This window comes from Entelurus aequoreus, linkage group LG28 (assembly GCF_033978785.1).
Source record: "Entelurus aequoreus isolate RoL-2023_Sb linkage group LG28, RoL_Eaeq_v1.1, whole genome shotgun sequence".
Taxonomy (NCBI): domain Eukaryota; kingdom Metazoa; phylum Chordata; class Actinopteri; order Syngnathiformes; family Syngnathidae; genus Entelurus; species Entelurus aequoreus.
The window spans coordinates 31,731,883-31,753,432 of record NC_084758.1 but is presented as its reverse complement, the minus strand read 5'-3'; the positions used below and the strand labels follow the sequence as shown (position 1 = coordinate 31,753,432).

At 34.8% G+C, this 21,550-nt stretch overlaps 1 protein-coding gene across 1 annotated transcript in view; it reads left to right on the top strand.

Annotated features, from left to right (window-relative positions):
• si:dkey-237h12.3 (teneurin-3) overlaps nt 1–21,550 on the top strand; it is a 581,230-nt gene that overhangs the window by 81,394 nt on the left and 478,286 nt on the right.

The following is a 21,550-nucleotide window of genomic DNA, read 5'->3' as shown; positions in this document are numbered from 1 at the left end:
CCAGCCAGGCAAATCATGGAGTATTTATACATCGTCCTCGCAGTGGAAGTCGTCGACATTAAAGACAAACTCTGTAATTATTTCACCGCGACAGCGGTTCAAATGAGTGGCAGGCCGTTCAAATTAAACACTTTTTTTTTTTTGGCAAGGGTTCTAAAAAAAAAAAGAAGGAAGTCACGTGTGTGCGATATCAATTTTTTGTACAACCCCAACACAAAAAAGGGGTGACATTTGAGGGGGGACAATGGGGGCGGGGCTTAGAAGACGCTGACTCGTTTGTTTTTTTAATGCATTGTTTTGTACACGTCCTGGTTGGGTTGTTTTGGGGGTTTCCTTCAACAAAAAAGTCGATTTTCGAATCAACAGCGATTCTTATGTTTGTCTATTTTATGGAGGAATGTAGTTAATCATAGAACTTGCATCCAATGTTATTAAAAAAAAATAAAAATAAATAAAGGATATATTATGAATCGAACATCAATTTGAATCAAATCGAATCAAATCGTGCCCAAAGATTCACAGCCCTATTTAAAAGTGTCTTATGTTTTTATATTTTATTTTATTTTTATTTTTATTTAATTTTTATTTTTTTTAAATGCTCATTTTGGTATTGTTTAAAACTAGGGATGTCCGATAATGGCTTTTTGCCGATATCCGATATTCCGATATTGTCCAACTCTTTAATTACCGATACCGATATCAACCGATACCGATATCAACCGATATATGCAGTCGTGGATTTAACACATTATTATGCCTAATTTGGACAACCATGTATGGTGAAGATAAGGTACTTTTAAAAAAATAAAATAAAATAAGATGACTAAATTAAAAACATTTTCTTGAATCAAAAAGAAAGTAAAACAATATAAAAACAGTTACATACAAACTAGTAATTAATGAAAATAAGTAAAATTAACTGTTAAAGGTTAGTACTATTAGTGGAGCAGCAGCACGCACAATCATGTGTGCTTACGGACTGTATCCCTTGCAGACTGCATTGATATACCTGTATATTGATATATAATGTAGGAACCAGAATATTAATAACAGAAAGAAATGGGGGGAGGGAGGTTTTTGGGTTGGTGCACTAATTGTAAGTGTATCTTGTGTTTTTTATGTTGATTTGATAAAAAAAACAAAAAAACCCAACAAAAAACGATACAGATAATAAAAAAAACGATACCGATAATTTCCGATATTACATTTTAACGCATTTATCGGCCGATATTATCGGACATCCCTATTTAAAACAAAGATATATTACCGGTATTGCAAATACTGATACTTTTAACTTGAAATCTTTAAATTTCCGTTTGATTTTAATTTTAGTTTAATGATCGTCATTATAATCAAGGTATCAGAGATTTTAGGCTGATTTTTTATTTCTTCAAATATAGTAAATATTAAATTATAAACACAAAATATGAACAACAACAATTAGAAAAAATACATACATCTATATTTATTTAAAATTGACCAAAACGAAGCAAATAGTGCAAAATAAAACAATATTGTTTCGTTTTTTTACCCGTATCTGTTCCTGACTTTGTCCATATTACATTAATATGTACATTATATTTAAAGAGCACAAAAACCCCCACAAATTTGTGAAAAAAACCACTCCCTGATACTACAGCTGGCATTGATACGATCAAGCTTTGACATGCCGTCAGTGGATTTTTAAACAAATATAACACTTACATTTCAAAGGTGGAATATTTATACATCGTCCTCACAGTGGAAGCCGTCGACATTAAAGACAAACTCTGTAATTATTTCACCGCGACAGCGGTTCAAATGAGTGGCAGGCGGTTCAAATTAAACACTTTTTTTTTTTTGGCAGGGGTTCTAAAAAAAAAAGAAGTCACGTGTGTGCGATATCAATTTTTTGTACAACCCCAACAAAAAAAAGGGGTGACATTTGAGGAGGGACAATGGGGGCGGGGCTTAGAAGACGCTGACTCGTTTGTTTTTTTAATGCATTGTTTTGTACACGTCCTGGTTGGGTTGTTTTGGGGGTTTCCTTCAACAAAAAAGTCGATTTTCGAATCAACAGCGATTCTTATGTTTGTCTATTTTATGGAGGAATGTAGTTAATCATAGAACTTGCATCCAATGTTATTAAAAAAATAAATAAAAAAATAAAGGATATATTATGAATCGAACATCAATTTGAATCAAATCGAATCAAATCGTGCCCAAAGATTCACAGCCCTATTTAAAAGTGTCTTATGTTTTTATATTTAATTTTATTTTTCTTTTTATTTAATTTTTATTTTTTTTAAATGCTCATTTTGGTATTGTTTAAAACTAGGGATGTCCGATAATGGCTTTTTGCCGATATCCGATATTCCGATATTGTCCAACTCTTTAATTACCGATACCGATATCAACCGATACCGATATCAACCGATATATGCAGTCGTGGATTTAACACATTATTATGCCTAATTTGGACAACCATGTATGGTGAAGATAAGGTACTTTTTGAAAAAATAAATAAAATAAGATGACTAAATTAAAAACATTTTCTTGAATCAAAAAGAAAGTACAACAATATAAAAACAGTTACATACAAACTAGTAATTAATGAAAATAAGTAAAATTAACTGTTAAAGGTTAGTACTATTAGTGGACCAGCAGCACGCACAATCATGTGTGCTTACGGACTGTATCCCTTGCAGACTGCATTGATATATATTGATATATAATGTAGGAACCAGAATATTAATAACAGAAAGAAATGGGGGGAGGGAGGTTTTTTGGGTTGGTGTACTAATTGTAAGTGTATCTTGTGTTTTCTATGTTGATTTAATAAAAAAAACAAAAAAACCCAACAAAAAACGATACAGATAATAAAAAAAACGATACCGATAATTTCCGATATTACATTTTAACGCATTTATCGGCCGATATTATCGGACATCCCTATTTAAAACCAAGATATATTACCGGTATTGCAAATACTGATACTTTTAACTTGAAATCTTTAAATTTCCGTTTGATTTTAATTTTAGTTTAATGATCGTCATTATAATCAAGGTATCAGAGATTTTAGGCTGATTTTTTATTTCTTCAAATATAGTAAATATTAAATTATAAACACAAAATATGAACAACAATTAGAAAAAATACATACATCTATATTTATTCAAAATTGACCAAAACGAAGCAAATAGTGCAAAATAAAACAATATTGTTTCGTTTTTTTACCCGTATCTGTTCCTGACTTTGTCCATATTACATTAATATGTACATTATATTTAAAGAGCACAAAAACCCCCACAAATTTGTGAAAAAAAACACTCCCTGATACTACAGCTGGCATTGATACGATCAAGCTTTGACATGCCGTCAGTGGATTTTTAAACAAATATAACACTTACATTTCAAAGGTGGAATATTTATACATCGTCCTCACAGTGGAAGCCGTCGACATTAAAGACAAACTCTGTAATTATTTCACCGCGACAGCTGTTCAAATGAGTGGCAGGCCGTTCAAATTAAACACTTTTTTTTTTTTGGCAGGGGTTCTAAAAAAAAAAAGAAGGAAGCCACGTGTGTGCGATATCAATTTTTTGTACAACCCCAACAAAAAAAAGGGGTGACATTTGAGGAGGGACAATGGGGGCGGGGCTTAGAAGACGCTGACTCGTTTGTTTTTTTAATGCATTGTTTTGTACACGTCCTGGTTGGGTTGTTTTGGGGGTTTCCTTCAACAAAAAAGTCGATTTTCGAATCAACAGCGATTCTTATGTTTGTCTATTTTATGGAGGAATGTAGTTAATCATAGAACTTGCATCCAATGTTATTAAAAAAAAAAAAAAAAAAAGGATATATCATGAATCGAACATCAATTTGAATCGAATCAAATCAAATCGTGCCCAAAGATTCACAGCCCTATTTAAGTGTCTTATGTTTTTTTATTTATTTTTATTTTTATTTAATTTTTATTTTTTTTAAATGCTCATTTTGGTATTGTTTAAAACTAGGGATGTCCGATAATGGCTTTTTGCCGATATCCGATATTCCGATATTGTCCAACTCTTTAATTACCGATACCGATATCAACCGATATATGCAGTCGTGGAATTAACACATTATTATGCCTAATTTGGACAACCAGGTATGGTGAAGATAAGGTACTTTTTTTAAAAAAATAAAAAAATAAGATGACTAAATTAAAAACATTTTCTTGAATCAAAAAGAAAGTAAAACAATATAAAAACAGTTGCATAGAAACTAGTAATTAATGAAAATGAGTAAAATTAACTGTTAAAGGTTAGTACTATTAGTGGAGCAGCAGCACGCACAATCATGTGTGCTTACGGACTGTATCCCTTGCAGACTGTATTGATATATATTCATATATAATGTAGGAACCACAATATTGATAACAGAAAGAAATGGGGGAGGGAGGTTTTTTGGGTTGGTGCACTAATTGTAAGTGTATCTTGTGTTTTTTATGTTGATTTAATAAAAAAAACCCAAAAAAAACGATACAGATAATAATAAAACAGATACCGATAATTTCCGATGTTACATTTTAACGCATTTATCGGCCGATAATATCGGCAGGCCGATAATATCGGCAGGCCGATAATATCGGACATCCCAATTTAAAACCAAGATATATTACCGGTATTGCAAATACTGATACTTTTAACTTGAAATCTTTAAATATCCATTTGATTTTAATTTTAGTTTAATGATCGTCATTATAATCAAGGTATCAGAGATTTTAGGCTGATTTTTTATTTCTTCAAATATAGTAAATATTAAATTATAAACACAAAATATGAACAATAACGATTAGAAAAAATATATACATCTATATGTATTTAAAATTGACCAAAACGAAGCAAATAGTGCAAAATAAAACAATATTGTTTCGTTTTTTTACCCGTAACTGTTCCTGACTTTGTCCATATTACATTAATATGTACATTATATTTAAAGAGCACAAAAACCCCCACACATTTGTGAAAAAAACACTTCCTGATACTACAGCTGGCATTGATACGATCAAGCTTTGACATGCCGTCAGTGGATTTTTAAACAAATATAGCACTTACATTCAAAGGTGGAATATTTATACATCGTCCTCACAGTGGAAGCCGTCGACATTAAAGACAGACTCTGTAATTATTTCACCGCGACAGCGGTATAAAAGAGTGGCAGGCCGTTCAAATAAACACTTTTTTTTTTTTTTTTTGGCAGGGGTTCTGAAAAAAAGGTCACGTGTGTGTGCGATACCAATTTTTTTGTACAACCCCAACAAAAAAAAGGGGTGACATTTGAGGAGGGACAATGGGGGCGGGGCTTAGACGCTGACTCGTTTGTTTTTTTAATGCATTGTTTTGTACACGTCCTGGTTGGGCTGTTTTGGGGGTTTCCGTCAACAAAAAAGTAGATTTTCGAATCAACAGCGATTCTTATTAGTAACGATTCTTAGCCGATTCATTATTTTTTATTATTTGTTCTTCTCATATCTGTTTTTTTTCCAGCCAGGCAAATCATATTGTTGATGTGATATTTTCTGTACAGATAAGTAAGTAGTACAACAAATGTATCAAAGCTGCTTGTCTATTTTATGGAGGAATGTAGTTAATCATAGAACTTGCATCCAATGTTATTAAAAATAAAAAAAAAAGCATTTATTATGAAGCGAACATCAATTTGAATCGAATCGAATCAAATCGTGCCCAAAGATTCACAGCCCCTATTTAAAAGTGTCTTGTTTTTTATTTTATTTTATTTTTAAAAAAATTTTTAAATGCTCATTTTGGTATTGTTTAAAACCAATATATATTACCGGTATTACAAATACTGATACTTTTACCTTGAAATGTTTACATTTCCTTTGATTTTGCTTTTAGTTTAATGATCGTCATTATAATCAGGGTATCAGAGATTTTAGGCAGAATTGTTTTTCTTCAAATATAGTAAATATTAAATTGTAAACATAAAATATGAACAATAACAATCAGAAAAAAAATATACATCTATATTTATATAAAATTATTATTTGATTCTTTTACATACAATTGACCAAAATGAAGCAAATAGTGCAAATTAAAACAATATTTGTTTCGTTTTTTACCCGTTTAACATGTCAGTGGATTTTTAAACAATTATAACGCTCACATTTCAAAGGTGGAATATTTATACATCGTCCTCACAGTGGAAGCCGTCGACATTAAAGACAGACTCTGTAATTATTTCACCGCGACAGCGGTATCAATGAGTGGCAGGCCGTTCAAATAATTGAAACACTTTTTTTTTTTTGGCTGGCGTTCTAAAAAAAGGAGAAGGAGGTCACGTGTGTGTGCAATATTCATTTTTTGTACAACCCCAACAAAAAGACGGGCTGACATTTGAGACAAGTCATTTTCCTAATGGCTATATTCATCATAGCAGCTCGTCTCTAGGAGGAGGAAAAAGATGGAAGCGGCGTTCCGCAAGCTTTTTACCTTTTCAAAATGCCATCGGGATCCATGTTGGTTGTGTTGCTGTGCCGCCATGATACTTGGCTCTTCTACCTATTTGTTAATGTCCTTTTAGATGGATAGCCAAACCATATTTGCTCACATAGACATAAATAAGTAGTGATAATGGTTATAGGAAGAATTAATGTTACAACTACGGATCATCATATTTTACGTCCATGTTATTGAGTCAACTGCTCCACATATTTTTGATGATTTATTTCTTTAATTCAATGAATACCATGCACTTCTTCTTCTCTTCGTCTGTCACACTCACTTTCTTCCTCCCCGTGCTTTGAAAAACAAAGTTATTTAGATCTCCAGCAAAACGCTACGCTAGTTAGTAACACCGGATGTTTTGGTCAGATCTCACTGACGTATACGGCGCCAACTAGTGGTGTGGAGGCTCTTACCAAGCATTATTGCTCGCAACCTACGGCATACTAATTTGCCGAGAGACAGCTGTTATACCGAGTTACCACTGTGCATTAACTTGTGATTTGTTTATTTTTTCTAAAGGTAAAGGTTGTCAAATTGTTACTGTTTCACGTCAGCTATACTATATTTTGTTATATTAAGACAATATTTGTTCAGTAGAAAGGGGATTCACATGGCCCATTCGTCGCATGTTTACCTGACACATGGAACGTGGCAAAATGTACTTTAGCCACCAGATGGCAGTAGAGTGTTGAACAATCTTAAAATGTGTTTTGTGGCAATTCCAACTTAAGCAGACTGCATTGCAAAATGAATAACCCCCCACTTTTCTTTTCCCTTTCCCTGCATCCCTTCCCTACTGTATTGTGCATTCCGGACTACAAACCCCTACTTTTTTTTCCCTACGCTTTGAACCCTGCGGCTTATTAGACAGAGCGGCAAATTTATGGATTTTTCTTCTCCGACGGCAATACTAAATATAATTTAATTAAAAAAAACAAGCAAAAACACTAACATGGTGTATTATTGATTTTGCTATAGCGCCATATTGTGGACACACTCCGGTGCTGCAGTGTCCTCACATTTATCAGTAGTGCTATGTCATACTTACTAAACGTTCTCATGTCTGTAGGAGTGTTTTCATGCATATTTGTACGTGCTGTCCTAATGCAATGAAGATAGCGTTGTTAGCATGAGCTAATGTGCTAACATGTTTACGAGTGTCTGTGTTAGTATTATTAACTTACAATGGTATTATTTTTGTATTGTTTCAGTTTCACAAATTCCTCAGTAAACTCACCAAAACGTCACTGTGGAGATATTGAGTCTGTTTGGCTAATGGGTCCATGACGATGACTTCTGTTTTGTTTGATCATCCGTTTTACTGCCGTGATACAGACACTGTTTGGTAACCATTAAAGCCCCACTTAAGAACTTTCAGTTTTGGTTGATTTTGGGGGGCGCCAGTGGACCAGAGCGGTAGTGTTTTGTGAGAACAAGACTACATTTCCCATGATGACTAGCGCATATAGCGTCATGCTGGCACAAATATTACGTCTCTAATGGCTATGCTGATGTTAAATAGCAGATACCATATGGATTAAACTACAAACATGACGCTACTAACACGAAAGTATCGGGTCGGATGCAGGTCCGAAGCAAAGAAAGACTGGCGAGAGCTTTTTCGAAAAAAGTAGCGTGAAACTGGGAACTATCGAGCTGGTGGCTAATTATTGCTACCACGCAAATTTCCGATAACATTAGCATTAACATTTTGATTTGAGCATCAAAAGGTACTTACTAGTTCAGCAGGAACATAGCCAAGGCAGCATTGACCGAAAATCCCTCGTCTTTGAGCTCATGCCAGCGAATGAAAGCCGGGGCAATGTTGATCCTGACTGTCCCTCAGACAAAACTTTTCGTTTCTTTGGTTCTTTTGCATCTCCTACCACAACGGCAGTAATTGCACATAGGCATTCTATTTCTTCTTCTTTCAGTTTTCCGGCGGTATGCAGCCGTTTGCATCGACTTCCGTCTTTTCAACTATGGGCAAAGGGGGAGTGACGTATGCCGTAAAAAAAAGTCAGCACATCCGTAGTTTTTTGTGCGGCAGGGTTCCTGCGACGTCCTCAAAGTCACTAAGTGCTGTATCGTGGTAGTAGGTGGAATGTTAGGAGTACCGTATTCTCCGGACGGTAAGGCACACTTAAATTTTTATTTTTTTTCTCAAAACTCGACAGTGCGCCTTATAACCCGGTGCGCCTAATGTAAGGAATAATTCTAGTTTTGCTTACCGACCTCGAAGCAATTTTATTTTGTGCATGGTGTAATAAGTGTGACCAGTAGATGGCAGTCAAACATAAGAGATACACTTAGACTGCACTATGTTGGCAATATGACTCAAGTAAACAACACCAGCATTTTATATGTTCCATTGAAAATATAGAACATTACACACGGCGCTCAAAAATCTATCAAAATGTTTTAATACGACTTTGGTAAGCTATGAAGCCGCACCGCCTGATGGATTGTACTGTGCTTCAATATAGGAGTATTATTATGGTGTGTGTATAAGGTAAGACATATTATCTGGCGTTTTGTTTTGCAATATTATGCAAAAGCAACTTTTCTTACCTTCTGGTACCTGCTGATCTGTATTTTGGATCTGCATTAATCCTGAAAAATTTGCGCGCGTCCGCCTTTGTAGTCCGTGCCGACACCGTAGTCGATAAGCTTCTTCATTTTCTCTATCTTCTTGTTATGGAACATTTATTCTTCGCTGTTGCCATTTCTAATATAAAGTAGTGTAAAGTTCTTACTTATATCTGTCAGTAAACTCGCCATGAAAGCGCTAAAACATACCGGTGTAGTGAGTTTACATTATTCACCCAAGGAACTTTAGTTCTTAGACAGTTCCGGTCGGACGGTTTTTCACGGGTCACATTTCCGGTGTTGTTGTTTCCGGATGAGGAGATGCTGCTCCGTTATTGATTGAAGTAAAGTCTGAATGTCATTAAAACAGTTAGCTCCATCTTTTGACACTTCTTCCACTCCCGTCCTTGCACGCTACACCGCTACAACAAAGATGACGGGGAGAAGACGCTGCCGAAGGTGAGCCACGTAAATAAGACTGAAACGACTGTCAGAAAGCGGCTTGAAGATGATCTGTAAAACATCATCTATGCAACATTTTGACCAAAGAACCACCATTACATGTTATGTAGACCAGTGTTTTTCAACCACTGTGCCGTGCCGTGAGATACAGTCTGGTGTGCCGTGAGAGATTATCTAATTTCACCTATTTGGGTTAAAAATATTTTTTGCAAACTAGTAATTATAGTCTGCAAATGATGTGTTGTTGTTGAGTGTCGGTGCTGTCTAGAGCTCAGCAGAGTAACCGTGTAATTCTCTTCCATATCAGTAGGTGGCAGCAGGTAGCTAATTGCTTTGTAGATGTCGGAAACAGCGGGAGGCAGTGTGCAGGTAAAAAGGTGTCTAATGCTTAAACCAAAAATAAACAAAAGGTGAGTGACCCTAAGAAAAGGCATTGAAGCTTAAGGGAGGCTATGAAGAACCAAACTAAAACTGAACTGGCTACAAAGTAAACAAAAACAGAATGCTGGACGACAGCAAAGACTTACTGTGGAGCAAAGACGGCGTCCACAAAGTACATCCGAACATGACATGACAATCAACAATGTCACTACAAAGAAGGATAAAAACAACTGAAATATTCTTGATTGCTAAAACAAAGTAGATGCGGGAAATATCGCTCAAAGGAAGACATGAAACTGCTACAGGAAAATACCAAAAAAAGAGAAAAAGCCACCAAAATAGGAGCGCAAGACAAGAACTAAAACACTACACACAGGAAAACAGCAATAAACTCCAAATAAGTCAGGGTGTGATGTGACAGGTGGTGACAGTACACCTACTTTGAGACAAGAGCTATAGTGATACATGCTTGGTTATGCTTTAAATTCACTCGCGACAACGACTTTTTACTGTCAACTGAGTTTCGTTTTTTAATGATTTCTGCTGGTGGTGTGCCTCCGCATTTTTTCAACGCAAAAAATGTGCCTTGGCTCAAAAAAGGTTGAAAAACACTGATGTAGACCACAAGGAAGTCTTTTACATTTAGAAAAAAATTATGGTCATATATATTGTATTTTCCAGACCATAGGGCACACCGGATTATATTTTTTTTCTATGTATGTATGTGTGTATATATATATATATATATATATATATATATATATATATATATATATATATATATATATATATATATATATATATATATATATATATATATATATATATATATATATATATATATATTGTATTTTCCAGACCATAGGGCACACCGGATTATAATTTTTTTCTATGTATGTATGTATATATATGATGAGGAACACTGGAGGTCCATGAGTGCTGGACAACTCCAAGGCTTGATACACACCATCAATGCCTGAAAGGTGATTGGGCGTAGAATAAGGAAGCGTTGTTGTGTGTCCGGGGACGCGCGGACTCACGGAGAGTAAAGTGTTTGCACGGAAGGTAAAACCTGTTGGAATCGTGCCATTATCATAGAATTGGTAATAAAAGTTAAAAATAGCGTCTGACTTTTGTGTGATTTCTTCTGTGGGCTACAATATATTACTTTCATTTGTTTTCAAGTTAAAAAACAAAACAACTTATTTCCAATTACATTACATTACAGTTATGCTGCCTGTATATGGTGATACGCAGTATATCATGAGGTATTTGTACACCATATGGTGTGGTATGCTAAAAAAAGGTCAATTAAACTGCAGCCTCACTAGGTGGGGCCGAGCTGACACCCGCACCCCCCAAAAACATGTTTCTCTGCGTGTGCGCACTTTGTTTTCTCGCTTCTCCTCCTCGCGCTAACATTAGAAACATCGCAAAGGAGCGGCGTCACGCTGACGTGAGGTGACGCGCCATCTGTCAAACGCCCGTCTCGCGTTTGCCGTGTCGAGGCGGCGGGACGGGGCCTGGTGGTTCCAAACACCCTCCCACCCCCCACACTTGTGTTCGTGACTCAAACATGGCGGGGAAAAGGAAAAATATCAGATTGTTGTTTTCACGTGTAAGTCCGACCATCTGGGATGTTTGTTTTGAAGATGACTCCCAGAGCTCGCCGAGAGGACGCTTTCATCACTTTGCTAATAGGCCCTCGCAAGGATGCGCCGCTTTATTGCCGTGATTTATTGTCATCAAATGTGTGTCGCGGAGCACGCTCACGTCGTTAGTGCGCCTCATAGGGGACAGTTGGAAAAGCGGCGCCGCTCGCTGACATTTGGCGCCGCCACCTGACCGCCATGACGGGAACGTTAGCGTTTTCCTTGTCAACACCGTGAAACGCTGTCGCATAGCGGGAGCAGCAAAGTCGTGAAACACGACTGCAACACCAGGCGGAACATTCTCTCCTCACACCGCTGCCCCCTGCTGAGTGGATGATCTGATTAGGCATCGGAGTGTCTTGCCGTATACATTTGCATATTAATAGAGGGAAACAAGTTTGAGGTTATTCCTTTCATGTCGGATATTCATCGATGTGCCGCGGACTTTTATTTTGCTAATTATTGCGGCAATTATTTTTTGTCAAACGTAGTTTAACCTAACAGCAGGACGGCCGCTCCATGGTAGATAGTTCTGCAGAAGTGTCTTAAAAACTATTCAAAATTAATGGAAGTTTGTTTATTAGTGTCACGAAAGCAAATTTTGCAATTTATTAAAATGTATTGAGTAATTAAAAAATGTAATTAAACATTCAGTATTAAAATTGCAAAGTAATCATTAAAAAAAATTCAGGTCGCTCCTTTTAGGACCAAATAGTTGTTTTTAAATAAATGGCATATTAATAAATTAATTACAATTAATTTCAAATATTTGTTGATAATCGCAGAGCGCTATAAAGCAAAATATATTTGTTTAGAAAAGTTGCTTGTAAAATCATGCATACATTTAGACGTGTTATGTTATTGTGAAAAATAAGTTACAATTAAAATAAAAAAGTTAAGGTTGACAAATACAAATAAAAAACCTTAAATTCTGTTACTTTGTTGTCATAAAAAACATGTAGGAATTTGTAATAAAATATACAAAATAAGAAAATAAGTGTTTAGGATTGCGCAAAAATTTATATAAAAATATTTCATGTTGCAAATTTAGCAATTTATTAAAATGTAAGTATGTAAGTAATTAAAAAACACAATTAAACATTCCATATTAAAATTGCAAAGTAATCATTAAAAAAAAAATGCAGGTCGCTCATTTTAGGACCCAATAGTTATTGTTCTTTTTTAATAAAATTGCAAATGAACAAATTAATTTTTTTTTTTTTTCAAATATTTGTTGATAATCACAAAGCACTAGGAAACTATATACATTTGTTTATTAAAGTTATTTAGGAATTTAGATGTTATGTTATTGTGAAAAATAAGACACAATTAAAATTTAAACTTTAATAAGGCTGAAAAAAAACCCAATACAAGTTCTGTTACTTTGTTGTCATGAAAAACATGTAGGAATTTGTCATAACATATATAACATATATAATAGAAAAAAGATGAATGGATGGATGGAATTAAAAAAAAATAAAACAATTTAGGATTGCGCAAAATTGTATTTCAAAAATATTCATGTTGCAAATTCACTAAAATGTATTAAGTATATATATATATACATATATATATATATATATATATATATATATATATATATATATATATATATATATATATAATTGAAGGAACATTCAATATCTAAATAAGAAAGAACTAATTATTTTAGGACCAAATAGTTGTTGTTCTTTTTAAATAAATGAACAAATGTATTCAAATTAATTTCAAATATTCATTAATAATTACAAAGCACTAGAAAACAAAATATATTTGTTTATAAAAGTTATTATAAAATCATACATACATTTAGACGTGTTATGTTATTGTGAAAAATAAGATACAATTCAAATTAAAAAGATAAGGTTGAAAAATAAAAACAATTTGTTTGTTATGAAAAACATGTAGGAATTTGTCATAAAATATATAATATATATATATATATATATATATATATATATATATATATATATATATATATATATATATATATATATATATATATATATATATATATATATATATATATATATAAAATAAGCATAAAGTCGAAAAAAAAAATATATGTTTTTGGGATTGCGCAAAAATGTATTTAAAAAATTTCATGTTGCAAATTTAGCAATTTATTAAAATGTATTGAGTAATTTAAAAAAATAAATTTTATAATTGAAGTAAACATTCAGTATTTAAATTACAAAGTATTCATTTTTAAAAATGCAGGTCGCTCATTTTAGGACCAAATAGTTTTTGTTCTTTTTAAATAAATGGCAAATGAACAAATTAATTACTTGTACAATTAATTTCAAATATTTGTTAATCGCAGAGCGCTAGAAAACAAAATACATTTGTTTATAAAAGTTTTTTATAAAATCATGCATACATTTAGATGTTATGTTATTGTGAAAAATAAGATACAATTCAAATTAAAAAGTTAATAAGGTTGACAAATAAAAAAAAAAAATAAAACACCGTTTGTTACTTTCTTGTCATAAAAAAACGTAGGAATTTGTAATGATATATATATATATATATATATATATATATATATATATATATATATATATATATATATTATATATTATATATTATATATTTTTTTATGACAAGAAAGTAACAAACGGTGTTTTATTTTTTTTTTTTATTTGTCAACCTTATTAACTTTTTAATTTGAATCGTATCTTATATATATATATATATATATATATATATATATATATATATATATATATATATATATATATATATATATATATATATATATATATATATATATATATATATATATATATATATATATATATATATATATATATATATATATATATATATATATATATATATATATATAAGCATAAATAAGAAAAAACAGTTTAGGATTTGCGCAAAAATGTATACAAAAATATTTCATGTTGCAAATTTAGCAATTTATTGAAATGTATTGAGTGATTAAAAAAAAAATATATATATATATACATATAATTGAAATAAACATTCAATATTTAAATTACAAAGTAATCATTTAAAAAAACATGCAGGTTGCTCAATTTAAGACCAAATAGTTCTTGTTCTTTTTAAATAAATGGCAAATGAACAAATTAATTAAAATTAATGTCAAATATTTGATAATTGCAAAGCACTAGAAAACAAAATATACTTGTTTATAAAAGTTATTTATAAAATCATGCATACATTTATATATGTTATGTTATTGTGAAAAATAAGATACAATTCAAATTAAAAAGTTAAGGTCGAAAAATAAAAACACCATTTCTGTACTTTGTTGTCATGAAAAACATGTAGGAATTTGGCATAAAATACATAATATATATAATATAAAATAAGCATGAATAAGAAAAGAAAATGTTTAGGAATGCGCAAAAATGTATTTAAAAAATATTTCATGTTGCAAAAATAAAATATACTATAATTCTTCCACTTTGGAATTATGGCAGAAAAATGTGTTTTTTGCAAATGCAGTCATACTTTGTGCTTATTTTAAACATTGTTTGTATGTTTGGCCTGAACTAAGACCTTTTCAAGCATAAAAATGGTTAAAGGTACAAAAATAAAAAATAATGGCTCAATCACCGGGGGCCGCAGCATGTTGTCGAAATAAAATCAAACAGTAAAACTGTAAGATGAGACAAAAGCTGAAATTGTGATACTAATCAGTAATAATAATATGCCTTGTCACCAACACCAAGCTGATACTTTTTTAACAAATACAAAAATATCAACATGACTCCTGCATACTGTGACATTTCACTATGCAGCCCCGGTGGAAACAGTTTGGACTAAATATCAATACTGCAGTAGTATTAACCACTAGATAAGAACAAACCAATCAGAGCGTGCTGTTCTGTATCATGGCCTCTGATTGGCTTAGCCTCAGGCAGCATTACTATATCTGATTAAAGGAGTGCAAAGGTGACTTTGTGGGTGTCATTTAATGTCAAGAGTGCTCTCATAATGTTAAGAAAATGTATTAGGAAGGTCGTAAAAAAATTTTTATGTGCAAGCTATAAAAATATTTTTTATGAATCATTTCTACTTTGCCAGAATGTATTTACGACGGTCAGAAACTAAGTCAAACTCGTTTTTGCTCAGGGGCCGCATGGAGGAAAATGTGTGCACACGCGGGCCGGACTACTAAAATCATGGCATTAAAACTAAAAAATAAAGAGAACTTTAGACTGTTTCGTCTTACTTTGGCCAAAAATAGAACAAACACATTCTGAAAATATTACAATAAAAATATAGAAACAAATACCCGGCAGCAGTAAAGTTTAGATCCATGAAGGAAAGAAGAAAGTGAATGAATGTTTATAAATGAATACATTTATATATTAATACAAAAGTGTTTGCTTTTGTATTATTTTTTTCAATGAATTAACGTTTATGACAACCTTTTTCCAAAACACAATATAGAATGTGAGATATAACAGGATAATGCATACATTTATCATTTGTTTTCAAAAACGCTTACAAAATAGTGGGACCCCAAAAATGTACCGTGGGACCACATTTTTTTTTTTACTTGATGGGGTCCCTGGGACCCCGTTTTGAAAATTCCACCAGCAGGTGGCTGTTTAATATATATTTTGCACATTTCTGTTTGATGTGCTACGTAGTTTTTGGCCATTGATGACTTTTGCTTTTTGTCAAAGAGTGACCATAGATAATTCATTCACGGTATTGGTGTGTGCAAAACAGAAGCAGGCGGCTGTGCCCTTCGGGCCGGTTCTAATACTAATCAAATATCATCCCGGGGGCCGTAGATCATTCATTTGCGGGCCGGATCCATCCCGCGGGTCTTGACTTTGACACCACTGGCATAGAATGAAGTGTTTTTGTGTGTCCGGGGACGTGCGGACTCACGAGACGAAAGTGTTTGCACGGAAGGTAAAACCTGTTGGAATAGTGCCATTTATTATCATAAGTTTGGTAATAAAAGTTAAAAATAGCGTCTGACTTTGTGTAACTTCTTCTGGGGGCTACAATATATTTAATTTGTTTTCAGGTGGCTGTGGCCTGTGGGCCAGTTCTAATACTACCCGGGAGCCATAGATCATTCATTTGTGGGCCGGTTTTGACCCGCGGGCCCTGACTTTGACACCCCTGCTGTAGAGTGTTTTAGCGGAGTATATTTTTGTAATGTTTGTTAAATATGATGTACAAAATGAGCACAATATATTGTTTTTTTTGTCCAATATTCGACACAATGAATATATTTTTACAAGATAGCATGTAAAAATGTTGTAAAAATATATATATTTTGCACATTTCTGTTTGATGTGCTACGTAGTTGTTGGCCATTGATGACTTTTGCTTTCTGTCAAAGAGTGACACGACATGCAGCCTTTGAGTTCATCTGTCAGGGTCGGGACTTGTCAGAGATGCAGCTGTGCCGGTGAAGAGCCATTAGTGCTTGGCGACATGTTATTTCCTGTCACCCAGCCGGGTGTTGTTGACACCTGGCGATACAGCACCACCACAGTGTAGTCGAGCGTCAACAACGTGGTCCATCCGAGCGTGTGTGGCCTCCAGTGGTTGGGCGAACACATCCGCAGTAGCCAATCACCAGAGGGGGGGTGTTTGATTGTGGCGCGATGCCCCCAGCCTCCGGAGAAAACGCCTTATTTCCTTTCATCTTTACTGCGCGATTGTGTTGCAGCGCGCCGCACAAAATAATCAGGAAGCAGTTTAATAATCCAAGATGGCGATTAGTACGTTGGCGCAGTTGTGGCGCTCATAATTACATTTGTGCTCTGCAATCATCATCCATCCTTTTGTTTTTTAATGAACACGGACCTTTCCTCTCCCGAGGTGCAGCAGTGTGAACGCAGCGATAGTCAGATTGCACGGAGGAAGAATCTTCTATTGAACGGGCCCACGATAAAGCCCGTCCATGCATTGGTGCTGATCTGCATTTCTGCCAGTGGCTGCTCGGTGTGTGTATTATATTAGTGTTGTGCCCATACCAATATTTTGGTACCGGTACAAAAAGTATTTTGGTACTTTTCTAAATAAAGGGGACCACAAAAAATGTCAGTCTTTATTTTAACAAAAAAATCTTAGGGTCCATTAAACATATGTTTATTATTGCAATTTAGTCCTTAAATAAAATAGTGAACATACTAGACAACTTGTCTTTTAGTAGTAAGTAAACAAACAAAGACTCCTAATTAGTCTGCTGACATATGCAGTAACATATTGTGTCATTTATCTACCTATTATTTTGTCAACATTATTAAGAACAAGCTGTAGAAAAATAATTATTATTCTACTTGTTCATTTACTGTTAATATCTGCTTACTTTCTCTTTTAACATGTTCTATCTACACTTCTGTTAAAATGTAATCATTTATTCTTCTCTTGTTTGATACTTTACATTAGTTTTGGACGATACCACATATTTGGGTATCAATCCGATACCAAGTAGTTACAGGATCATACATTGGTCATATTCAAAGTCCTCATGTGTCCAGGGACATATTTCCTGACTTTATAAACATAATATAAAAAAAACAAAACATTTTGTGATGCCAAAAAATATCGATGTAATTATTGATTGATAGTATCGACTAGATGCGCTATTGTACGTGGTATCATTACAGTGTAGATCCACCAATGACGTTTGTTTACATTGTAGCGTCCCAGAAGAGTTGGTGCTGCAGGGAATTCTGGGAATTTGTTCTGTAGTGTTGATGTTGTGTTGCGGTGCAAATATTCTTGCAAAATGTGTTTGTCGTCGTTTAGTGTGATTTCACTTTATGGCACATGTTTATGACAGTGTTGTTTAGTGTGATTTCACTTTATGGCACATGTTTATGACAGTGTTGTTTAGTGTGGTTTCACTATATGGCACTTTTTTATGACAGTGTTTAGTGTGGTTTCACTAAATGGCACATGTTTATGGCAGTGTTGTTTAGTGTGGTTTCACTATTTGGCACATGTTTATGGCAGTGTTGTTTAGTGTGGTTTCACTATATGGCACATGTTTATGACAGTGTTGTTTAGTGTGGTTTCACTATATGGCACATGTTTATGACAGTGTTGTTTAGTGTGGTTTCACTATATGGCACATGTTTATGGCAGTGTTGTTTAGTGTGGTTTCACTATATGGCACATATTTATGACAGTGTTGTTTAGTGTGGTTTCACTATATGGCACTTTTTTATGACAGTGTTGTTTAGTGTGGTTTCACTAAATGGCACATGTTTATGGAAGTGTTGTTTAGTGTGGTTTCACTATTTGGCACATGTTTATGGCAGTGTTTAGTGTGGTTTCACTATATGGCACATATTTATGACAGTGTTGTTTAGTGTGGTTTCACTATATGGCACATGTTTATGGCAGTGTTGTTTAGTGTGGTTTTACTATATGGCACATGTTTATGACAGTGTTGTTTAGTGTGGTTTCACTATATGGCACATATTTATGACAGTGTTTTTTAGTGTGGTTTCACTATATGGCACATGTTTATGACAGTGTTGTTTAGTGTGGTTTCACTATATGGCACATGTTTATGACAGTGTTGTTTAGTGTGGTTTCACTATATGGCACATATTTATGACAGTGTTGTTTAGTGTGGTTTCACTATATGGCACATGTTTATGACAGTGTTGTTTAGTGTGATTTCACAATATTGCACATGTGTATGACAGTGTTGGCATTGTTCATACGGCCACCCTTAGTGTGACATGTACGGCTGTTAACTAAGTAGGCACTTCATTCTCTCGTGTGAAGTGTGTTCAAAGTCAAGATGATTGTCATTATCTTATTATCGGGCACAATGAAATCTCGGTTAGACTTATTTTAATTATAGACTATGTAATATGTGACTTATTTTGTAAATCGGTCCAAACCCGCCACCAAAACAAGCCAAGAAGAATGAAAACATTTGAAAGATTGAAAGTTGCTATCAATTCCACGTGGGTGCTCGTCATTGTCCGTGTGTGCTCGGCCCCCGAAGCACCCACGGGATCGGCGCCTGTGCGTCCATGCCTTATTGGGTTCCTTATAGATGGTCTTTGCTCTCTCGTACTGTAGCGCCTCCGGGTATACACGCCTCGTCCCCAGACGGACTTCAACCCGACCATCCATTTGGTTTCGTGTCGACTTTCTTTTACAATCCCCTTCCTCGGCTCCGTCTTGGGACTTTGGGCAACTTCTCATTTTTATTGCCACGGTGCTGCAGCCCTGACCTCGCCGCTCCTCTGTATTAGGCTGGATTTACACTGCAGGGCCCAGCGGCCAAACATCAGCGTGTAGTAAATCTAAACAGAGATTACACACGTTAGTGTTTAGTCTTATCCCATCTCATGAAAAGACAATTTAACTAAAAATCATTGTTTTCTCCTTGTGGAGCCTCAGAGCTTTAACTATAGTCCGTTTGCGCTGATATCATTGATTTTGGCTATGTCTACACTAAGTCGTTTAACCCCTTAAACGAATAATTATTTAGCCTAAGCCCCGTTTCAGCCACACTAAACCAGCGTTTAAGGTCCCCCTCCTCGGATAATTTTTTACACGGGTAAGTGTGCCGTGTAATTCTTGAATCTCCGGCTCTTAGCTTTGTATGGACTCATTGATCGCTTACAGCATGGGTGTCAAACTCTGGCCCGCGGGCCAAAATTGGCCCGCCGTGTAATTTCACTTGGCCCTTGAGGCGATATCAAATTAACACTAGAGCTGGCCCGCCGATTATATACAGCGGCGGTGCCGCGGTTACACTGCATTCACCGCTAATTCTCATACTTGCCAACCTTCCCGGGAGACTCCCAAATTTCAGTACCCCTCCCGAAAATCGTCACGACCGCTTTTCATCCAGTCCAACGAATGCTGGCCCAGTCACATATGTGCGGCTTCTGCGCGCACACACACACACACAAGTGAATGCAACGCATACTTGATCAATAGTGATACAGGTTACACTGAGAGTGTCCGTATAAACAACTTTAACACTGTTAGAAATATACGCCACACTGTGAATCCACACCAAACAAGAATGACAAACACATTTCGAGAAAACATCCGCACCGTAACACAACATAAACACAACCGAACAAATACCCAGAATCCTGTGCAGCACTAACTCTTCCGGGACGCTACAAAGTGTACAATGTGTGTGGGGGGGGGGGGGGGGTGGTAGCGGGGGTGTATTTTGTAGATTAGATCAGTGTGTTGCAAACTGAGCAGTTTAAAGTCCTGAATGGTTGGTTTTATTCATTATTTTATTTTCAAATTTATTAGCCTGTGGAAAAAGTTAATGTTGATATTTACCTCAGAAGGCTGCAAATACAAAAGAGGCATTCCATTTTTATTTGAATTGTATTTGATATGCCATTGATATTTTTTAATTATTATTATTGTTATTTAAAACTCGATTTTGCATGTCACTATAAAGTTATATAAGCCTTGCTTGTTCAATATTCAATGCAAAACTTGTTTGGGTCCCTATTAAAAGGTTAATTTGTTCAACCTTGGCCCGCGGCTTTGTTCAGTTTTAAATTTTGGCCCACTCTGTATTTGAGTTTGACACCCCTGGCTTACAGAGTTCGGAGAGGAAGTGACGCCATAAAGGCCGCGCCCCACACAGGAAGTGACGTCAGAAAGAAGGCGCCACAGCCAGCTTCATAATAAAGCGGTTTCGTAATTCGGAGCTAACCACTGGAAATATGGAGGCGAGTCATCCAGACAGCTATTTGGGATACAACACTTCTCAGATGGCAAGATAACTTTCCAATGTCTACTTAAAGTAAAACTTTGTCCATTTGTCGAAGGAGAGACAACGAGAATGCGGGCTCCCGTGTATGTGATAAAACAAGGTACAGTGTGCTTTGTATTACCTGGCCGTCGAGGGAAGACTAACTACGGAAAACAGTGAATGCATTTGGACTGGCAAAGCAGGCTGTATCAGTTATTGTCTGCCATGTATGTCAGGGACTCAGCCTCTAAGTCCAGAATATATGA